At 44.6% G+C, this 20,603-nt stretch overlaps 1 protein-coding gene across 5 annotated transcripts in view; it reads right to left on the bottom strand.

The window, feature by feature from the left end:
- kdm6ba (lysine (K)-specific demethylase 6B, a) overlaps window positions 1–20,181 on the bottom strand; it is a 50,547-nt gene extending 30,366 nt beyond the window's left edge. For 4 of the 5 annotated variants that reach the window (XM_082526482.1, XM_082526484.1, XM_082526481.1 and 1 more), the window contains exon 1: window positions 19,548–20,180. The gene's annotated coding sequence lies outside the window, so the exon portion shown is untranslated. Of the gene's footprint in view, window positions 1–19,547 lie in introns of all 5 variants that reach the window. The other variant, XM_082526487.1, reaches the window with a different exon arrangement.
- Between the last annotated feature and the right edge of the window lie 422 nt (window positions 20,182–20,603).

The raw sequence follows: 20,603 nt of genomic DNA, 5'->3' as shown, positions 1-20,603 counted from the left end.
CGACGATGGTTGCGAGCTAAATGTCTGCGCCTCACTAGTCCTCTTACTCATATCTTACCTTGCCTGCTCTCGCCCCCACCCTTTTTTCTCCTTAACATTTGACCTTTGACTTCCAGACAAAAAACACTGCATCCTCTTTCCTTCAGTAAGGACCACACATGTGTATGGATATGCATTTTTCCACTGTCTTGTTGATCAATGTGTGCAAAAAACTTACAGTCCAATAAATCTCACTTTCTTTCTCCACCTTTGCAATCATTCTTCCTCACACTCTGATATTCTACCTGCAGGGCTGCAACACATAACACGCCCACACATTTCAGCTTCCATATGTTTCCCTGCTGAGCACGTCCACGCTGAACCAACGTAGTATACATTGCCTAGAGCAGCTTGTGCAGCAAAAAACAGCTGGCTCAGCCTGATCTTGCAGAGGCTGGTGGCTAAGGCCCCCAAACCTTTGAACTCAAGGTCAAAGGGCGAACTCCCCTCAGGAGCCACAGCTGGCTCCAGTGTAAAGGTGGAACAGCTCTGTGTGTGTGTGTGTGTATATGTAGGTAGATCAGCAACAATTTAGTTTTTTTTTTTAGTAGTGCCACCTTAAAAAAACCACACAAGCCTGCTTGACTTGCAGGCTGAATAGTTGCAAGAATAGACTGTCTTTCATGACATATACAAAAAATGTCACAACCTTTCATATAATCATTTGATTTTGTACTGATATTACATGTGAGGGGGAAGAGGGGGCAGATGTGAGAAAGAGATGATTAAAGACAGGAAGGAGGCAAGACAAAATAACAAAAAGGAGTAAACCGCACATTTAATCAACATATTTAAATTGAAACGATGACAGATTAAGTCTGACACAAAGTGAAAGAAAACAGGCCAAGTTGCAAGAGATAGAGTGAGAGATAGAGCGGGCTAGAAAGCGATGCTTATCTTTTGTCTGTAAAGGTTAACCAGTGGGAGTATCTTCCTTTGACATTAACCAGCACAGAGAAGAGAGACAGAGGGGTGAAGCAACAGACTTTGCTCAGAGGCGGAGAGCAGCAGAAATGAAGACGCAGATGGGCACGGGAGGGTGGCAGGAGATCGAGTAAATGGCCTCTAGTCATGACAAGAGAAAATAGAAGGAAAAAAACAAAGACAGGTTGAGGGAGACAAGGTGAGAAAGGAAATGAAGCAGGGCTGGTTTGACAGGCATAGGTAGAGAGAGAGGTTAGTGTCTGGCCTCAACACCAACACAGCACTGTGCTGTTAGCATGTTGCTAATGGTGCAGTGAAAAGATGAAATAGCAAAAAGCCAAATTTGCTGAATACGTTAATAAGGCATTTAGCATTTTTATTATTTTAGGTGACCAGCTCCAGAATATGAGCAAGCATCCGAACAGTTCTGACATGAAATATAGATGCTACAAAAATGGTCCAATCAAAACATGAGGTCAGATGGTGGAAAACCAATGAGATCATTAGGTCACTGAGTAAACGGCACCTTTCTAAAAACTGTCTAAAGAGCTCTCGTCTTAGAAACATCAGGTTCAAAGGCTCCACATCTAAGTGTTCCACCTGCAAAACACACACATACAGTATGTTTACGATGTCCACACACCCACATACACACACATTTCTATCCATATACAGCAATTAAGTGCAATAAAGTAACCACACACTTGTCCAGTTCCTGCAAATCCACGTGTGTGCACAAGCTGATACCTGCATTTCTTCCTACTTGATGCAGTACCTATCGACTTTGCACACAGCATAATCACATTAACCACACTAGCACATTCACCTACTGCCAAACACACACACACACACACAACCCTCAGCATGTGCGAGCCTGTATGGCGTGAGTATAGTAGCCTTGCTGGAGTTGCTCCAGTACTTAGTCACCCGTGAATCAGAGGTCTTTTCAAGTTAGGGCAGCAAGCTTCATACCCATACCCACACACACACACACACACACACATATAAAACAGCAGGTTGCTGCAGGAGTGGTGCTAAATGACAGGGTTATCTTCACCAGTGTCTTTCCGTCTAGATTGCCTGTCTGCTGTGCATCTCTCTACAGCCATTTGCTCGCTGTGCTTCTCGTTGTTGTGCGTTTCAAAAAAGAAAGTCATATCCTTAAAATGACCTTTAGCAAAGCCACCAGCATGTGGGCAAATCCTATAAAGTCAGCCCTGATTGGGACACACACACATCAAAGAGCTAATCATAAGCAAGAACATATTGTTCTGTGAACAACTTCATATCTCCAGGAATGTTGTCACACCACATCCTGAGTGTGCGTGCGTGAGGATCAGGATACGGGTAGATAAGGATAATTTGCAGTGGAGTTGTTATGTTCACACTGCCTGGTTAACAAGCTACAGTGAGGAACATACATCACAGTGGGGTTTTTTTCTGATTCAGTTGGTAGGTCAAAACTTTCAGACTCAGTCTTCTGTACTGAGTTGGTGTGGAGAGACCTGTTCTAGCCAATGAACCGGCTTTCTGTGTGCATAGACGACAGAGCCATAAACTCTGTTTTCTGTTTCATTTGCCTGTTTGCGAGGCCAGAGCTGGCAGAGCCACAGAGAGTGAGGAGGAGTGTCAGGTTGGCTGCGGTTGGGGATGTTTGGCTCGGTGAACTTCTACCATACGGCTTTAGTAAAAGGTCATGGTCAAAAACCGAGCCTGGCTCACAAACCATCACACCCACTCTGACTCCCACACGGGTGGATAGAAGTGACAGACAAGGCAGACAGTCTGACTTCCTCTTTGGGGACAAAGCAGGAAAATGACACCCACATGAAGAAGGGGTGACAGACAGATTCACCGACTAGAGCCTCACCACACTCGCAGACACACACCCGGAGACCGTCTGAATATCCAGCAGCAGCGAGACAAACGCGGAGAGAAGGCGAAAGAACAAGAGTGAACAGTTGGTAATAAATTGTGTCTAGACAGACGCTAATGAAGGCAGCCTGACTGTGGCTGCTGCCAAAATTAAGACCTGTGAAGAGTGCAATTACGTGTGTGTGTGTGAGAAAGACTGAAAGAGAGTCTGTGTTTTTGTGAGCAGTTTGAGCAAGCATGTGCAAATTGGTGTTTGATGAATATAACCCTTTTAACACTGGGCCTTTTTTTTTACCCTCACTGTCCTTCTTTTTCTTCTCTCCCTCTCTTTCACACACACACACACAAGCAAACCACACCAGAGCAGCCAAGCAGAGCGTGTCCCTCACAGCTGTAGACGGCATTCAAAGTGCAAACTCTGACGCCGGCACAGTCTTATGACGTCAGTCCTTCAAAATAAAACACAGCTTTGCTGATAAGCCCTGAAAACCTGACTCGTCAACTTTATCTCGGAAAAAAAAGAAAAACTCAGAATCCCACGTACATAAGGGCGGACACAAAGATCCGAAAATAAACACCCGCCCTTGAGATGTTTGGGGCTAAGCAGGAGTAAGAAATTAGTGGGTTGCCTACTGCTGCAACTGGGAAAAAAGGATTGTTACGACAAACCTAGTCCTTGATCTCCCAAACCTAAAAGAATAGTAAAAACTAAGAGAAGTACAGTGCAAGAGGTCCAAATCCCGGATGAGCCCCCATTTATGTTACAACCCGGCTCAAAAGCTGCAACATAAATATGGAGACTAACACCAGAATGTCACAAAGAAGCGGTTTTATTTGAAATTACATAATAATGCTACCACTAAGACATAGACTAGTGTGCCTTCCCACCAGGTGTGGTGAATTAACAACAGCTGAACACTCTTGCGCTGCCACTGCAAAGAGATTAGGGGCTACAGAGGGGCGTAATAAGGATAAAAGGACATTAAATGTGGAGATTTAATAAAACTAACTGTTACATTCACAGCTATTCAAGGTTGCATCAGTTCATCAAACTTTATACTAATCATTACTTTCCTGTGTGTTTTGAAACTGTTCTCTAGTCAGCTGCCTACAAACCACCTCTGTAATTCACAGGTTGTGCGCACAGGCTATACTCTACAGCTCTCACTAAACAGGGTCATCACAGGGATGAAGAGGTTGGTTGTGCCGATCACTGAACATTACGACATTCCACCGTTTCACTGTGTTTGGCAATGCACCTGCAGCCTCTGAATACCTAAGTGTGCATACTGACACACTTCTGGTAGCTCAACAACAACAACAGTACTAAAATGGAGAGGAGCAGGCAGACAGCGTGTTTAAACTCGCTTCAAACTGAGAAACACACCGTCTGAGAAATGTGGCCCGTGGCGTCCCAACAAAATAAAAAACTGCAGAAGGAGAAGAAAAGAAAAGGATGTCTTTGATGAAAGTGGTAAATGATTCAAATTAGTTATGACAACGACACCTCTGTGTGTGTTACAAGATGGGCAATTTCTATCAACAGCTGCAGGCACCAAGGACAAATAGTCATTCCTGTTAAACAGGCTTCAAGTCCATTTAAAGTGTCTAAAGGACGGAGGTGTAGCTGGTACACTGCAGTGAACAGCAGCACAAACTGGAAAGCATGCGACACCCAATCAGATTATGACATTTATGTTACTTCGATTACATGGATGATGTATGTGACTATAAGGTCGTAAGCTCTGGACGCACTCTTATGCTCTCCTGAGCTGTTTTAATATAGGTTTGAGGCAAAGCTGGAGAGCTGTCAGGCAAGCCCTGCCAAGCCCACATACTTGAGCAGAGGTGCTAAACTGTACTATCCAGTTGCTCAATAACATTTAAGTTAACCGTCACATACCAAAAAGACTGACTCAGGTCTTTATAAACACGCCACTGTGCGTGTGTTCGCTCTCAACCATTATGATTTCATAGCAATGCAATAAAAAAATTTGCAACCAGCCAAACTGTGTAGTTTTAGGAGTAGACTGAAAGGCAGGAATGGTAAATAATATGAAGGAGCAGGAGAGTGTGTTTGCATAGGTTACTATTAGGGGTGCAACGATACACAAAATTCACGGTTCGGTTCGGTTCGGTATTTTGGTGTCACGGTTCGATATTTTTTCGATACAAAAAAAATGTTCATGCCTTTTTAATTTGTCATTTATTAAAATTATAAATATATATTTTAACTCAAAAGTACAGTTTTTAAATTTAGCCCTAACCCTTGTGCGTGTTTTTTATTTTGACAGCGAATACGCACCTGCGGACCACTTATGTGCAGCCCTGGTTATTTAGCTCATCATATTGCAGCCACAGAAATTATTTTGTCCATGAAACCATAAAGCTGCACTTTCTTTTTGCCTTATAGTCTGATTTGTCATAACTTCTCCGTTTTGTGGTAAGCTTTTCTTTGGCTGTCACTTCTTCACCCTGACCTGTCTTATTTGGCTCAGCAGAACTAAAATATATATCTGTCTGTGAAGGTTCTCAGTCATCCAGGTCATCGTAGTCAAATATATATCCTGCTGCTTTTACACACGCACTCACATAAGCTCAGCGATTCTCTGCGCGATCAACCTCTCACATGTTTAAGCTGCGGGAGATTTCACTTGTCATGTTTGCATAGTAAGCTAACGATTAATAAGACGATGTCAGAGGAATTGGTGCACAAATTATCATCACTCACAGATCAGTGCTGTCGCTCTCTATACACAGTTCGCACGATTGCAAAGTGAAAGCAAAAAAACAAGCGCAAATTCAAACGCAATTTCAATATGTCACATATTGACAGTGGATCACGATGCCAATGACATAATTACCCAGCTACATTTCCAAAAGAATGCAAAAGCATTGACATATATTTTTCCTTCCTACAATAGCCCGACGGGCAGGGAAGAGATAGATTTTGGTAGCCCGACTGAAAAGATCGCTAGCTCCAGGACGTCGGGCTAGCGATATTGCAAGCCCTGTATCTGATTGAGGAATCACTCATCTTTGGAAAAGAGAGTTTATTACAGAGAAATGTCTCTTTCCAAAATAAAAGCTATACTATACGCTTCTTCTGGGCTATATTCTCAGCAGCATATTAAACAGCTGTCTAAATGACTCGGCTAAAGTTAGTAGCATGCTTGCTTGTTTTTTTTCTGCTTCCACTTGTCTTTGCACTTGGATGATGTCGGCGTAAATGTGCAGTCATATTCGTTGTGTTCCCACTAGTGCTTTCAGGTTAATCTCGTTGAAATGACCTTAACGCCACAGCACGGCAAATCTCCGTTAACGAGCTACCGCCGATCGCCCCGTGCATGGGGCTAGACGGCCAACATGTTAACGAGCTAACTGCGCTAACACACTAGTTCCCACCCATGTAATTGAGCATTGCATGGCACATCCAACATACTGTTTTACTTTAGTCCATGACTCGCTTACCTTCAGGGTCATACGTCACATGAAAACCAAAATAATTCCAAAGGCCAGATCTGAATGAGGGTGGTCCATGGGGGAGGTCCATGTTGTAAGGGGAGCTTAACTTCTGTCTCGCTAGCTTTCCCTGCGCTCTTCCTTCTGACGATGCTGTCTGTGTTGAGCGCTCAGTGAATCTGCGTTCGACTACTCCGCCTAGGCTGCACTGTCGACCCTAGGCGGAGCAGTCGAACGCAGATTCACTGAGCGCTCAACACAGACAGCATCGTCAGAAGGAAAGTTGATAAAATAAATTACAAATTTTGTATTGTTCGACACATATGCGTACCGAACCGAAAGCACTGTATCGAACGGTTCAATATCGATACGAATATCGTTGCACCCCTAGTTACTATGTATACTGCATGTATATAAGGTCAGTGTGTGCACATGAGTGAATGTGTCTGACATCAGCAATGCTTCTGCTCACAAAGACTTCTTTATCCAACTGCGGCACATGTGATCCCCACATGGTGGCTTGTGCAATCTTCACAGGACCACACACACACACACTCACCTACACACACAAACAGAGACGCACACACACAAATCTCTCAATATTGTAGTTGCAATATGACAAGCAGTCAGCTCCTTTATCCAGCATGTAAACATACATCCCGATAAGTTATACGCCAGAACTCCCGCTCCTCTTTGTCTCCTTTTAAAGGCTGCATTCTTAAAGGCAAATTATCAGTGTCTGGGTATTGAAATGGGACAGAGGCTTGCTTGGCTTTCCTCCAGACACAGTGACCCCTTGCTTCCTGTCTTGGTCAGGCGCCACAGCAGGCAGGCGCACACATGCAGACAGACACACACACACACACACACACACAGAATTTCATCTGTAGTCACCAAGAAATGTCACACAAAAGATCTTCAAATACAGACGCCACAGACAAAAGGTGCATGTGCACCTAAGTGGTCGTCCTTTTCAGGTTTACCTGTCACACATCACTGTGTAATATCCCCAACGTAGTAAAGACAAAGAATAATAGATATCTGGATAGACAAGGGACAAGGTTTTTGGTACCGTTAGTGTTCTGTTTTCTTTTTGCAGCCTACTGAACAATCACGTTTAAGCAGGTTTTCTTTGCATGCAGGTAAACGGTCCTTTAGGAAAACATCAGATAATAAACTACATTTTTATCAGCTTTTTAAAAATGCTCTGCATTTGCAAACAATGACCCAGATATTTGCTACACCGCCTGCTCCTGAAGCCTTGGAATAGCAGTCATTGCCACTGCAGTCAGGTCAGCGATTAGCTGAGGAGCTTCCAGAAACTTGAACTTTTTGTTTGAACTATTTGAATCTATCAAAAAAAGCAATTCACTTGGATATCCTTCACACTCTTTAGCACTGATGTTTTGTAATATTGTTAATGTAGGAGCTGAATCTTAGTCAGCAGCACTTAAAACACATCGGCTAACTGCCTGAAGTAAAAGTGAAAAATGACATTTGGGAATGATGTTGGAGCGGGATCATTTTTTTTAATGCCAAATGATCATCTCTCCCGAGTCCCATAAAGCTGTGCACTGGGATCAGACCTGCTGAAGTCAGCGATGAGTGTTGTTAAGCGTGCATTTTCATCAGAGCGTCACCATCATAATGTCCCTCCACTGTTAACACTAGCATGATAAAGGGACTGCCATCGAGCACTGTCACGTCGCCATAAATAACCAAAGACAGCTATAAATAATGGTTGGTGTAGCACTGCATAGGTACACTGTGAATATGAAATGCAGGGGAAAGGACTTGAGTGACTTTGCAATGGGCTGTCAGTGTCACCATGGAAATGCTCGACCAGTCGGGCTGTAATCATTGCTGTAATCCTCTTCCACAGGAATTCAAGTGCAGATGGCCTCGTGAACACTCCCAGCGCGCACGCTTCGCTCAGTCTAACTCTGCGGCTGAGCCTTCTCCATCTTTTGTCGAAGTAGCGCGCAGCGTGCGTGTCCCCTGTTCTTATAACGAACGCGCGCTTGTGCGAAAGCGTCTGCGCGTCTAAATGTGTGTCCTTGACCAGCTGCACAGGGCAGAGGAAATGAGGCGGAACTCAATCTGGTCCACACCTGTCTCGCTCCCTCCCTCGCTCTCTCTGGAGGGAGGAGCCTAGGGCCTCAAACACCCCCACACGCACAGCTTCACAAGTGCACTGTTCACAATCTGTATGAGCCGATAGATTATGCATGCAGCAGTCAGCTAAGGAGCTTGGATCTATTAATGTATGCACCGAGACAGTTTTATGTTTGTGTATGCTTCATGAGCAAGAGAGAAGGACAGAGAGAGGGAGCAGTGGTGTGTGTGCTCTCTATGTTTGTGCTGCATGACAGGCTAAGGGGAGAGGAAGAGATTAAAAGAGTGACACACATTAAATATAGAGAAAGAGAGGATGACAGAGAGAGGAGGAGACTTCTTTAGGAAAAAGCAGAGAGGCGAGGAGTGAGGCTGGAGGGAGAGAGAAGATGAAGAGATCAGGGATGACACTCTGAGCCACACAAGGACAGAGAGAGAGAGAGAGAGAGAGAGAGAGAGAGAGAGAGGGGACAGTGAGAGAGACTGCACTGGTACGGGAGGGTGGGGGTGAGGGGGGTTACTCTGGGACGCTAGAACCCAGTGACATGACACAGATGCACTGAGCTACTGTGCAGAGAGCAGTGGGTGGGGGGAGGAGGGTACTGAGCGAGAGAGGAGGGGAGGAAGAAGAAGAGGTGATGAGTATCTGTGAGAGCTCAGTGCCACTGTACTGTTTCCACTCGACGGTGAGGAGAAGATGATGGCAGGTATCGTATAGAGATGAAAACCATAACAACAAGAAAAAAAGGCAGAAGCACCAAATAATCAGAGCCTATAATGTTTGAGTATGAGAGCTCGGAATTAACGTTTTACACGAAATTTGAAGCACCTGTCACTGCTGCAACTGTGAAGCCGAGACGTCGGGGCGAGGTTCTGCCAGCCGCTGGTCATTTTCAAACACAGGCGTTACACAACGTAGGTGCGCATGAGAATGAGAGCTATTTAGCACAATATTGTTTTAGATACGACGGTGCTGGTAATAGTTTACAGCTAGTGAGTGGTTGTCGCGTGTCCCGAGTCGTGCGCGCTCCACTCAGTTCCACGAGTGAAAACGTGGCCGACAGGAAGTATTTCCTGCTTCTCTGCTGCATGTCAGAAAGGAAGACTCCATCCAGTCGTCTGACATGTGGGACTCCAAGTGTGAATGTTAATGTAAAGCACCGTCTGTCATACATGTCATCACATGCGCATGCCTTTACGCTGCCCAACAACAAGGGAAGAACATATCTGAAAGCACCGAACACAAACCATGAAAGGATTTTTTTAAACCGAGTTGCCAACTTTTTAAATAATTTCTTTTCTTTATTAATATGAAATTTGGCCAACAGGCTCTAAAATAATCAAATTATGTTTAGGTTTGTGTTATGAGGATGGTTAACACTAACATTACTGTGACATTTTTCATAATGTGTGTCACCAGGTGAGAGAGTGAGAGGAAAGTGTATTAATGATGGTAAAAAAACCATAGTGTTCACTTTCAACAGGGAGAGACAGGATGTCAGAATAAACAACATCCATCCACATCTTTGTGGCAGGAAGCGACTGGGTGTATAGGAAATGTAGTCTTAATGATAGTAATATAAATTCTGAAAAACAAAAGCTGTCAATCATCTCCTCCATTTGCCTACTTATTTTAGACTAATTATAGTGACATATTCCAATTTGACAGGGATGCTTAAAAAATGCAGCCACCTCAATGCAAAGCACAGACTGCAACCTATAGAGAATTATATATGCCGTCTCGTCTGCACAATAACATGCGCCCACACACCCGTGCACATGAACTCATTTCCAAGTCGCATGCAAAGGACCTTACAGCTGAAGAATGTGTGTTTCCACCCACACAAACACACAATTACTGCCTTTTCTTTCCACTACACAACATATATGCCAAACACATGCATTTATGCACAAGCGGGCAGGCACAGTGGCACAGTTTTCCATCCATCCCTTCACCCTGCACCCCCCCTCCCTTCCTTATTTGTCTCTTCCCTTGCCGTACACCTGCCAGGCCTACAGCAAGGTCACACACCTCAATTACATGCACACACATATGCACAAAGAGTGAGAGAGGGAGTGCGATAGTGAGGGAAGATAAGAAAGGAGGGGGCGAGAGCAGATTTCACGCTACCCTGAGCAATGGCTAGCATGCACTAGTGTTTCTGACATTTTATTTATGATGTGCAGTGTTCAGTCCCCAGCTCTTTTCTTTCTTATCTCTCCCTTTGTGCCTCTTACTCAGACTGCCATATATATGTTACCCTTTGTTAAAAGAAACCCAGAAATAGAGCGCACTAAGTTACAGAATCCACCATCTGTGACTTATAATTTAAAGATATTTTTCAGTCCATGCAGTTTTGAATATTTGGAAAAACACTCCACAGTATTTCACTCATCAACCTGAAACCTTTTGATGACTAGCTGAATGTCAATAATAGATATCAGGCGGCAATAGCAACGCTAATCTACCTCACAAATACAGCCATGAATCCAAGTGTGGCCCATAGCCATATTAATACAGCAGCTGTGTATGTGATCCTCCTATTAGAGCTTTCCATATCTGCAGGCAGACTGCTGTTCACCCGAGCAGCCACAGGAGGCAGCCAGCTGTGTTTACACTGTGGGCTAATGTAGCTACCATATGGCCACAGAGCACAGGACACATGCAGTGGACACCACCGCTCAAACACCACACTGCTGCACCCAGGAAGCGTTAAAAGCAGGAATTTGATTGGAAGAGTCGCCTGAGCCTGAAACTGAAGAGAGCAGACAGAAACAATTTGTGGGAGAATATTTGGCAGGCAGCGGGAGGGCGGAGGACTTGTTTAGCCTCAAACTCTGCGTAAGAAGGGAAGCACAGTATATTAAAACCACCTACACGTCGGCCTATGCCCATCAGCGGATGAGTGTAGGAGTTTTTAATTTGTTAGCCATCTCTTATTAAAGGATTCTGAACTCCCAAAGCCACTTGAACTTATGACCTGAGGATTTTCTATACATCTGAATGCATTTAAGGTCACAGGTTTTTATTTCCTATTTGCAGCTCTGCTACCTTCGGCACAGAGAGGAAAAACATGCAGAGAGAAGCCCAAGCACACACAGTGAAGCATGTAATTCTATACATCCCTGATAGAAATCCTGTGGGACAGACTCAGCCTGTCTCATGACCTCCTCCATCACCCTGCCCCACCCAACCCACACGCAGACAATCCACACTATATGGTATCGCTGCAGTACAGTGCAGGCAAATGTGCAGCTTACTGTCATGCATCTAACACCAGTCGAACAAAAGAGAACAACAGAGAAAATCAATTATAATGTCCAAACGTGCGCACACAGCTACCTCCTTCTCTCTCCTCTGATCTCTGCAATCAAAGCCATCTGATCACAGTGTGTGTGAGAGACTGATAGAAAACTGCCAAAATGCAAGCGGATGGGGTGTAGACGATTGGGTTTTAGGGTTTTAAATTACTAAAGATTTACAAGGTTAGGGTTGAGATGAAGGAAAGGCGAGGGGAGGATTAATGAAAGATGGGAAAAGGCTGTGAATGGACAGAAAAGATATTGGAGGGAGGTGAGGGAGGGTGCAGACAGAGCAAGGAAGGAGGAAGGACCAGACTTCAAGGCAGATCATATTACTAGTCTGGGGGCAAACACACACACACACAGACCCATAAAGGTCACAGCGTACCCGCTGCCCTCCAGACACACTCACGCAGAGACACAGATCTCCTCATAAACACTGAGCGACAGACCACAGTTTTGATTTCACACACAAGTCTGCAGAACAGTTAAAACAAAGAAAGTCAATCACACATGCAGAATGAGGCTAATGAAGTTACAAACACGAAAGCTAAATCTTACCAGAAAAACAAAAAAGAGTGACTCCAGCATGCTCAGCTGTGACTTTTGAATCACGCATTGAGAAGAAGTGGAGCGAGAAACATTGCGGGGCACACAAAAGCACAGTTATCACAGACGTTACACAAGTGGGAGGAGGTCAGGGTTCAGTGTGGAACTAGGTTAAAGAGACAGGCGACGTCGCACATGTGTGAGAGAGAAAGAGCGGTGAGAGAAAGGCTGTTCGGGGGAACAACTGGACCCAGAGTTTGTTTTAAAAAAAAATTTCAGGAGGATAAATTAGAAGAAGAGGAAAAAGTAGTGGAAGGATTTAAAAGAAGCAAAAGAATAGAAGGAGGAATGACAGGGAAGGTAATAGGAAAGAAAAAGAAAGCTGAACTCAGCCTTCCTTACCAACAGGTAATTATACCTGCCAGAGCCTCCAGTCGCACACACACACAGATCTTCAACTTCCTTCTCCTAATAATGGTCCTCTGACTGCTTAGAGACATAATCAGGTTAATGCATTACTTTCAATCAGCTGGATCAATCGAGGTCACTGTGGGGTCACCGGTGCTACTGTTCATGTGCACATGCACGTTTTACAGGCGTGATTTTTACGCACGCTTGTAATATTCCAATTAAAGACTCCAATTATGGCAAAATCTTCCCGTAATGAAAGAGACATTCAACTGTCACACGATGCTAGTACTACAAATACCAGTTAAAACCAACACCCCGTCTGCAAAGCCACCGCTCACGAATGTGATGAAGAGAGATAATGAGTGTAATGGAACCCCCGTGCCTCTCTTCCTTGCACTGAATGCACAAGTAGCTCATTTAAGGTTATACAAGCTTTGAGTTAGCGCGTTATGCAGTAAAAATCTGATGTAGTATGACAAACCTCGACTCATTAATCAAACAGCAAAACCGGTGCGGGACTAAACACTGCATTCCGTTCTTGCATCATTAGCAGCAGAAGTTAAACACATATCCTGCACGCAAACCCCCTTTTTCTGACTCTGGGCCACCGCTCTCGAGTGCGGCTCCAAGGACTGGCGCTCTCATGCGTTCCCCAAAGCCGAGAGGCAGACGTGAGTATACAAGCAAATTCACGCAAACGCGTAATGAGAAGCTGCGCAGGACTACATCGCTTGGTGCGAAGCGCCGCAGATAAACAAATACGGTGAAAACACAAAGAGGACAGCCCGAGAGCAGGAACCTTCAAAGAGCATCCTGTCGCATGCAATTACAGGGTGCAGTAAATGCACGCGGCACTGGCCCAGCTGCTGTGCGTTTGTGTGTTTATGCAGTTGCATTATAGATTCCTTCTGTGTGTGTGCAGTTTACATTCCAGCTAGGGCTGGGCCATATTATACCGTTCACGGTAATACCGGTATAATGTTAGGCAACGATAGGAAAATGAAATATCGCGATAGAATGGGAGTAAAACGCGCATGCGCAGTGCCTTTGTTTTCATACGCACATGGCCGATTGTTGAGTGAAACAGATGAACCAGAATTGGTTTGTAAAAATGGTGCAACTTCCGTGATGTGGTTTGGTGTTTGTCCATCAGATACACAACAAAGCACATTTTTTTGCAGAACATGCAAGCGGCCGTTGTTATTGTCATATTTGTCGGACTAAGATGCTCTTAAATCTGGGAGTAATCTGGGTCCTAAACTCCGTAATCTTCAGGTCAAACAACACTGCAGCATCACTTAGAGTTAAAAACTGTCTAAATTCTTTCATCTTTAATAAAACGATCAGCATTGCTGCTTTACCAGGTGTAACTATAAAGTTTAACTTCCAGGCATCCATGAAAACAAAAGTTATTACATTTAACGGAGTTAGAAGTTAGCAGGAAGCTAGCGGAAGTTAGCTCGCTAGTTTCGCTAGTTACCTAAGCATGATATTGCATGTTCTGACTGAGAGATTTCTGAAAAAAATCAAACGTACAGCTCTGCTATCACTTCCAACATAAATGAAGACGGGAAACTAAACAGCAGTGACGTTTGTAGGGTTACTGAAGTTGGGCTAGCTGGTATATAATGATGTGCTACGTGATCGCTAGCGACACAGCTATGTTAGCATAACATAAACAGTGAAGCTGGAGGACGAACACTAACACTTTTCCACTTATAAAAGTTAACGTTAAGGTTCTTCATGGTTAGAGACAAATGCAATCGCATGGCAGGATGCTGTAAACGGACCAAACTTCAGTCAGGAGAACAACTGAGATAATCCATCCACAATACGAGGTTAGTCATTAATATACTGCAACAACATGGGAATAGAGCAGCTGCCAGAGAATTCAACATTAATGAATCAATGGTACAGAAGTGGAGGAAGCAAGAAGAATGAGTTTAATAAAGTTTGATTTATCTGACTGCTTTGTTTCGCTTAATGTGCCTTATAATCCCGTGCACCTTATGGTCCGAAAAATGCGTACTGCACACTGCAGTTTAATGTTGCAAAGCACCTCTTTTTAACTTCAGTGGATATTATACATGGTTATGCTCAGGATATGTCAGCCCATTTCTACTGGAAATGCCTTTTGGTTAAACTTTCAGCAAGGAATTTGCATTTGCACTGTTATATTTTTATAAAGCTTTAATGTACATAAAAACCAGCTTCTTGTTTAAGTGAAAATAAATGGAAGGTTGTCTTTTTGCGCTAGTAATGTTGTGGAGTTGTATTTTGTCTCGCATCAATTATATCGTCGGTTATATCGTTATCGCAAATTTTGAAATATATATCGTGATAAATATTTTTGGCCATATCGCCCTGCTCTAATTCCAGCCATGTAGTAGCTGCTGCTATTCACAGTGCAACAGCAGGATACGCCTCAGAGTGCACACAACGTCATCACATAAGATGCTAACAAGCAATACAAGCAATACAGCAGAAGGAACAAATACTTGCTTATCATTAGATGTACTTGGTACAACATGCAGCTGACTGCTGTTTATTGTAAAACTCATTCTTTGGTGTTGCTTAGCCTCTCTGTGATCCCTCCCATTGTATCATGACCTATAAAGAAGTGCAGTGCCCATTATTACTGAGCTAGCACAGTTTAACAGTCTACAACCATCCATGCATATTATGCAAGAGATGCTGTAAACATACGCACAGTTCCACCGTTGACCTTTATAAAGCAGCAATAAAATCAACCACGGGCCAAAGAGTTGTGCTTTAGATGCACACACACCTGTGCCAGTCACTCACACGCTCTCTGTGTGCCTGTGTGTGTTTTATGGATTTGGGGTTTCTCTAGTTGTAGTGACAGAGCCCTCTCCTGACTGAAACAACTGGAAGTCATTATCTTAAAATCAACAAACCCTGGCCCCTCTCCTCTACACAAAGAAACCATGTGCACACTCAGCACACTACTCCTGCCAATGGGGGTGTGTGTGTGTGTGTGTGTGTGTGTGTGTGTGTGTGTGTGTGTGTGTGTGCGTGCGTGCGTGTGTGTATTCTCAATGTCTCAGCATGGCTACTTTTCTTTCACCGTCCCAGACATCTCTTCATCTGTGCTCCCCTTTTCTTTTCTCTCTTTCTAATTCGTTTCTCTCTCTCGAGCGTCACAGGCTGCAGCTCAGAGCCAAACCTATCTGTGCAAATAAGAAGTCGAGTACGTGCTCCTAACCTTCCCTCAACCTGCCCAGCTTCTCTGCCTTTTGTCTCGCACTCGGCTAATCAAACAGCATCTTATGCAGGCTAGTTACCGTGGTACGCATTAGCACCAAGGCCAAAGCTAATCTTCTTGAGCCCTTTGACCCCCGCATAATAGAATTAGTCACCTAAGCCTTATCCCTTTGTGTTTTAACAAACTCTGGAATATATATAACTACTGCAATTAAAGAAGAAGCATAGCACTAGCTCATGTAGCCGAAAAACAAATAAAAAAAAACACGAATCAATAAAAAAAATGCTCTTTGAACACATGACAGTTGTGAAAGTAGAGTTCACTCATGGTACATGTACTATTTAACACACCAAATTGCACCTTGCTTTGGAAACAGCACAAAGACAGCTGGTACCACTATACACGCACAGCTCACCAAAGCCTGATTCTTTCCAAATCAAACACATATCATTTTTTTTAAACAAACTACAATTAATGTCCAAGCAACATATGAATGAATCGGTCTAGATTAAGCCAGCATTTGGCTTAATCACTGTTTGACGCTATATTCTGCACACATGAGCTCAGAACCACTTTTGTCTTCTCAGTTTTGTCCAGAACTGCAGCGATGACTCGAAAGCGTCACCGCGTTGAGCTGTCAGCTCATTGGATCAGCTCCAGGAGCAAACAGACAATTATGAACATCAAAGCGTCTCAAACTATTACTTGAACACGAGCTGTTAATAGCCCAGCCCCTCTCTCCGCAAACGCAAGCCAGCCACGGCGCCAGCCATCCACCCGTCCTCCCCTCACCTCCACCCCTGAATCTCCTATCTTGTCTGTCTGCTCCTCTCCTTCTCCTCCCCCCTTTCCCCCTCCAGTTCTTTAAACACGAGGGGGGAGGGGGCTTTTCCCCTCTTCTTTCTGCCCCCCCCTTTTTTTCTTCGCCAGGCAACACACTCAATCACTCTTACAACCCCCCAAAACCCACCCCACCTCCTCCCCACTGCTATCTCAACCTCCATTCCAATGAATGTGCAATCCCCCGACCCCCCTCCAACCCACCCCTTTTCTTCAGCCATGGGGGACTGCCCTGGGGCTGAGGAGGGGGTAAAGAGGAGAGCAGCACATGTACACACACAATTTCAGGCGCAAAAACACAGCACCCCCCCCACTCCCACCCATCCATCGTGTATATGTGTGTTTACGTATGTGCACATCTGCAGAGGAACACAGGAACATGGTGGGTGACAGACGAGAGGGGGGGGGGGAGTTGGGTGGCGTCCTAATGGCTCTCAGTGCAGGAAATGGCTTGTTGCTACACAGACAGCTCCAGAGTCAACAGTCATCACAGGCCTCATCCCCGTATTTTATCTGCATTGGGAAAACACACGTCCACTCGCAGCTGGGCAGGGTCAGCCCCTCCCACCGACTAATGACTATGCAAAACTGTTCCTGCAGGGCAAAAAAATACAACTGCAGCCGTCATGAAGGTAAACTGTAAGGAATCTGTGTGGGGACATCACTATGCTATGTTTATTTAAAAGCCCTGTACCTGTGGTGCACACTACATTTATTGTTTTAAACCTATGTTAACTTTTTATTAGGTTTTCCTGGAAAGTAGTATTTGGTTTCATATGATGAAAAATATGAGCTGTTTTAAAATGCAAGAATGCAAAAAAACCAACTCAAATTCATTGCTTTTCCTTTCTGCTCCTTCACTGCTCACATTCCATTATTTAATGTCTTTGTTCTAATATAACACCTGAAACCTAACACGCAGCAACTCAACTCTGTGACCTTATCTTAATCAGTTCTGCCCAGCTCTAATGTCAGATCTATCTCTGCTAATACAGCATACTCTGTTCTCTCTATGGGAACCAGCAGCACAGTATAAACAGATTAGCGCAGCATTAGTACTGGCTGCGTCCTGTATACAATATTTCCTAATTGGGCAAGGCTATGTGGGATAGAGAGTGTGCAGCTATGATGTATCCCAGTCCACAGCAGGCGTCCCTGGCTGAACCATGCCTGGCACGCCACTACAGGATAATGACAGCTGGACAGGAAGTGGTGGATATAAAAAAAATGAATAAAATGTAGGAAAAACAAAAGATAAAAGGAAAGAAATGTCAGAGCAGAAGATGTTCTACTTCCACTGGACTAATGAAAAAAAGAGAGAGAAAGGAGGAAATTCCCCAGGGAAAACAGGAAGGGTGGGGGCAGCAAATAAAATAGTAACAGAGATTTTTTTTTTGCCTTGTGTGTGGAAATGTGTGTGTGCGCATGTGCAGACCCGGACGCTCACGTGTGTGAGTGGGAGAACTGGAGGGATCAGTTTACAGTGGGACGCGTGAGATGTCTTTCTAGTCAGGCTTTTATTCTAGGAATGTTTGTATTGGTTTGAACGCAGGGGGGCAAGGACTTAATTAGGACAGGGACCGACACGCCAATACACACTCACACAAATGCACACAAAGTCACATAGTGACACCAATATTAGCTCCAGGCAGACGCCGGCGCAAGTGTCGAGTTTCTCACACGCTTACACTGAGGAGCGTGCACATAAACACGCACACACAAACACACACTCATTTTAAAAAGCAAGTGCTAACCACAAGACCAGAGCAGACCAAAACCCCACCACCACGACCAGACCACAACACACTTGACAGGACGGCGCACACTTTGTATTAGTGAGCTGTGTGTGTTGAAAAACTAATAATGGGAGTCGGCATCTGCGTGTGCAGAAGAGACAGGCATTCACCCGGTGCCTGAGCGGTAAAGTCACAAGATCCATGTTCCAGCACAGTCACCTGCCAATATCATGACAGAGAGATGAAGTCAGAAAGTGCAAGAAAAAGGAAAGCACTGAAAAAAAGCAGAAGAATGTGCAAGAAATAGAGAAAGCCTTTGTGCAAAGCTGGCATTTAAATCAGCATGGAGTGAAGAGGAAAGAGGAAAGAAGGAGAAAAGAAACTCAAGAGAGGAGAGGAGGAAGGATGAAGACGATTTTTTTTAAAAAGACACAAGTAAAAAAAACCAAAACCCTACTTTTGTGTTTTTTTGTGAGCCAGCTGGCTGCACATCCTCCTGGAGCATTTAGATCACCCTGCTGTGAACCGAACCGCTGGTTTAAAAACCAGCATGCTGGGAGCTTTAAGAGACTTCTTACTGGGTTTCTTCTGCTTCCCAGCAATAGTTTGATTTCAGAATATTTGCTTGCATGAAAAGCACCAAGAACTGCCATATGATGGCTATTATGACAGAAGCCTTAACTCTACACACAATCAGCCAGAGCAGCACAAATCCTAATTCAAAAAAGAGAGAGAGAAAAGAAAAAGAAGGGGGCTTAGTTGTTCAGTGCTTGTCTATTTTGGGGGCATCCCTTACATGCAAAAGTTTGGGTACACCGCGAGACATAAACACTCACGGCCGTCCACAAAAGCGTACACACACACACACACGGCCCCAGCTGGAGCACACAAGCTCCCTTTGTGCTGTATTCCTCACGCCTTTCAGCCTTAGCTTCAGCCTTTAGCTTTAGCTCCTCTCCATCTGCACACACACAAACGCACACACAGAGCAACTTTCTCCTGCTTTTGTCTGCAGAGCGGCAGTGGTCAAACAGCTGAGAGGTTTGCGGATAGGAAGCTCGCCTTACCGTGGCCGGGTCCAGGCCGAGCACAGAGGGGAGACCCAGGGCTGGATCGGTGGTGTAAAAATAAAAAAATTAAAAAAAAATAAAAAAAATTCCAAAAGCAGCTTGTCGGTTAGAGCGTCAGCCAGCTCAGCAGATTCCCACTACCTTCCCTTCCCTCGCCTTTCCTGCTGTCTTGCCTGCCTGTGCTCCCAGCTTTGTGCGTGCCTTGTATTTTCCCTTTAAACTGCACAGGCTGCTTCCCCCCACCTCCTCAGCGCACACACGCGCACTGAGCCAACACACAAAACACTCACTGCTCCTGAATATGACACTGTTGTCAAAAGCATTCAGTGCAGTGTTGTTGTTGCTGTTGTGTATATATATATGTATATTTCTTATTCTACAGCCTGCAAAGGAAGAACTGAAGGGGGGGAAAAGACACCAAAACAGAAATCCTCTTTGTCTTTCTTCTTCTTTTTCTTCTCTAAATAAAATAAAAGTGACACTGCTTTTAGATCCTGCTCTTCTCCTCGGTCTGTGTTCCTCTTCCTCACCCTCTCTCTCTATCTTTCTATATTCTGTCTCGCTTTTTTCCCCCACTCAGTAGTCAAACAAAGAAAGGAAAGGAACAGAGCGAGCGCACACACACACACACACACACATGTGCGCACAAACACGCACACACATACATATATAACACACATTCGGCTGCTTTCTCTCTCTCTCCCTCTCTCTCTCTCACATGCACAAGCTCGGAGCCCAACCCCCCAGCCTGCCTCCCTCTGATTTTTTTTTTTCACTCCCTGCCTTTCTCTAAACAGCACCTCCCCCCTTTCCACCCCCCCCCCTCACCCCCCATCCCTCCCTCAGCCTGATCTGGCCTCGTTCTCATTCGTCTACCACCGCTCTCTCTGTTTCTCTCCCTCCCTCCCTCTGTGTCAAGCAGATGGGATTGGAGAGCAGAAGGAGCCTCCGTGCTCGCTCTCCACCTCGATTTCTCTTCTTCATTAATGTGATGTAAGCCTGATGGAGACGTGCATTGACCTACAGTAGACGCACTAATGATTAAAAAATATA

This window comes from Aulonocara stuartgranti (genome assembly GCF_965226115.1).
Source record: "Aulonocara stuartgranti genome assembly, chromosome: 3".
NCBI lineage: Eukaryota > Metazoa > Chordata > Actinopteri > Cichliformes > Cichlidae > Aulonocara > Aulonocara stuartgranti.
This window is presented reverse-complemented; position numbering and strand designations above follow the sequence as displayed.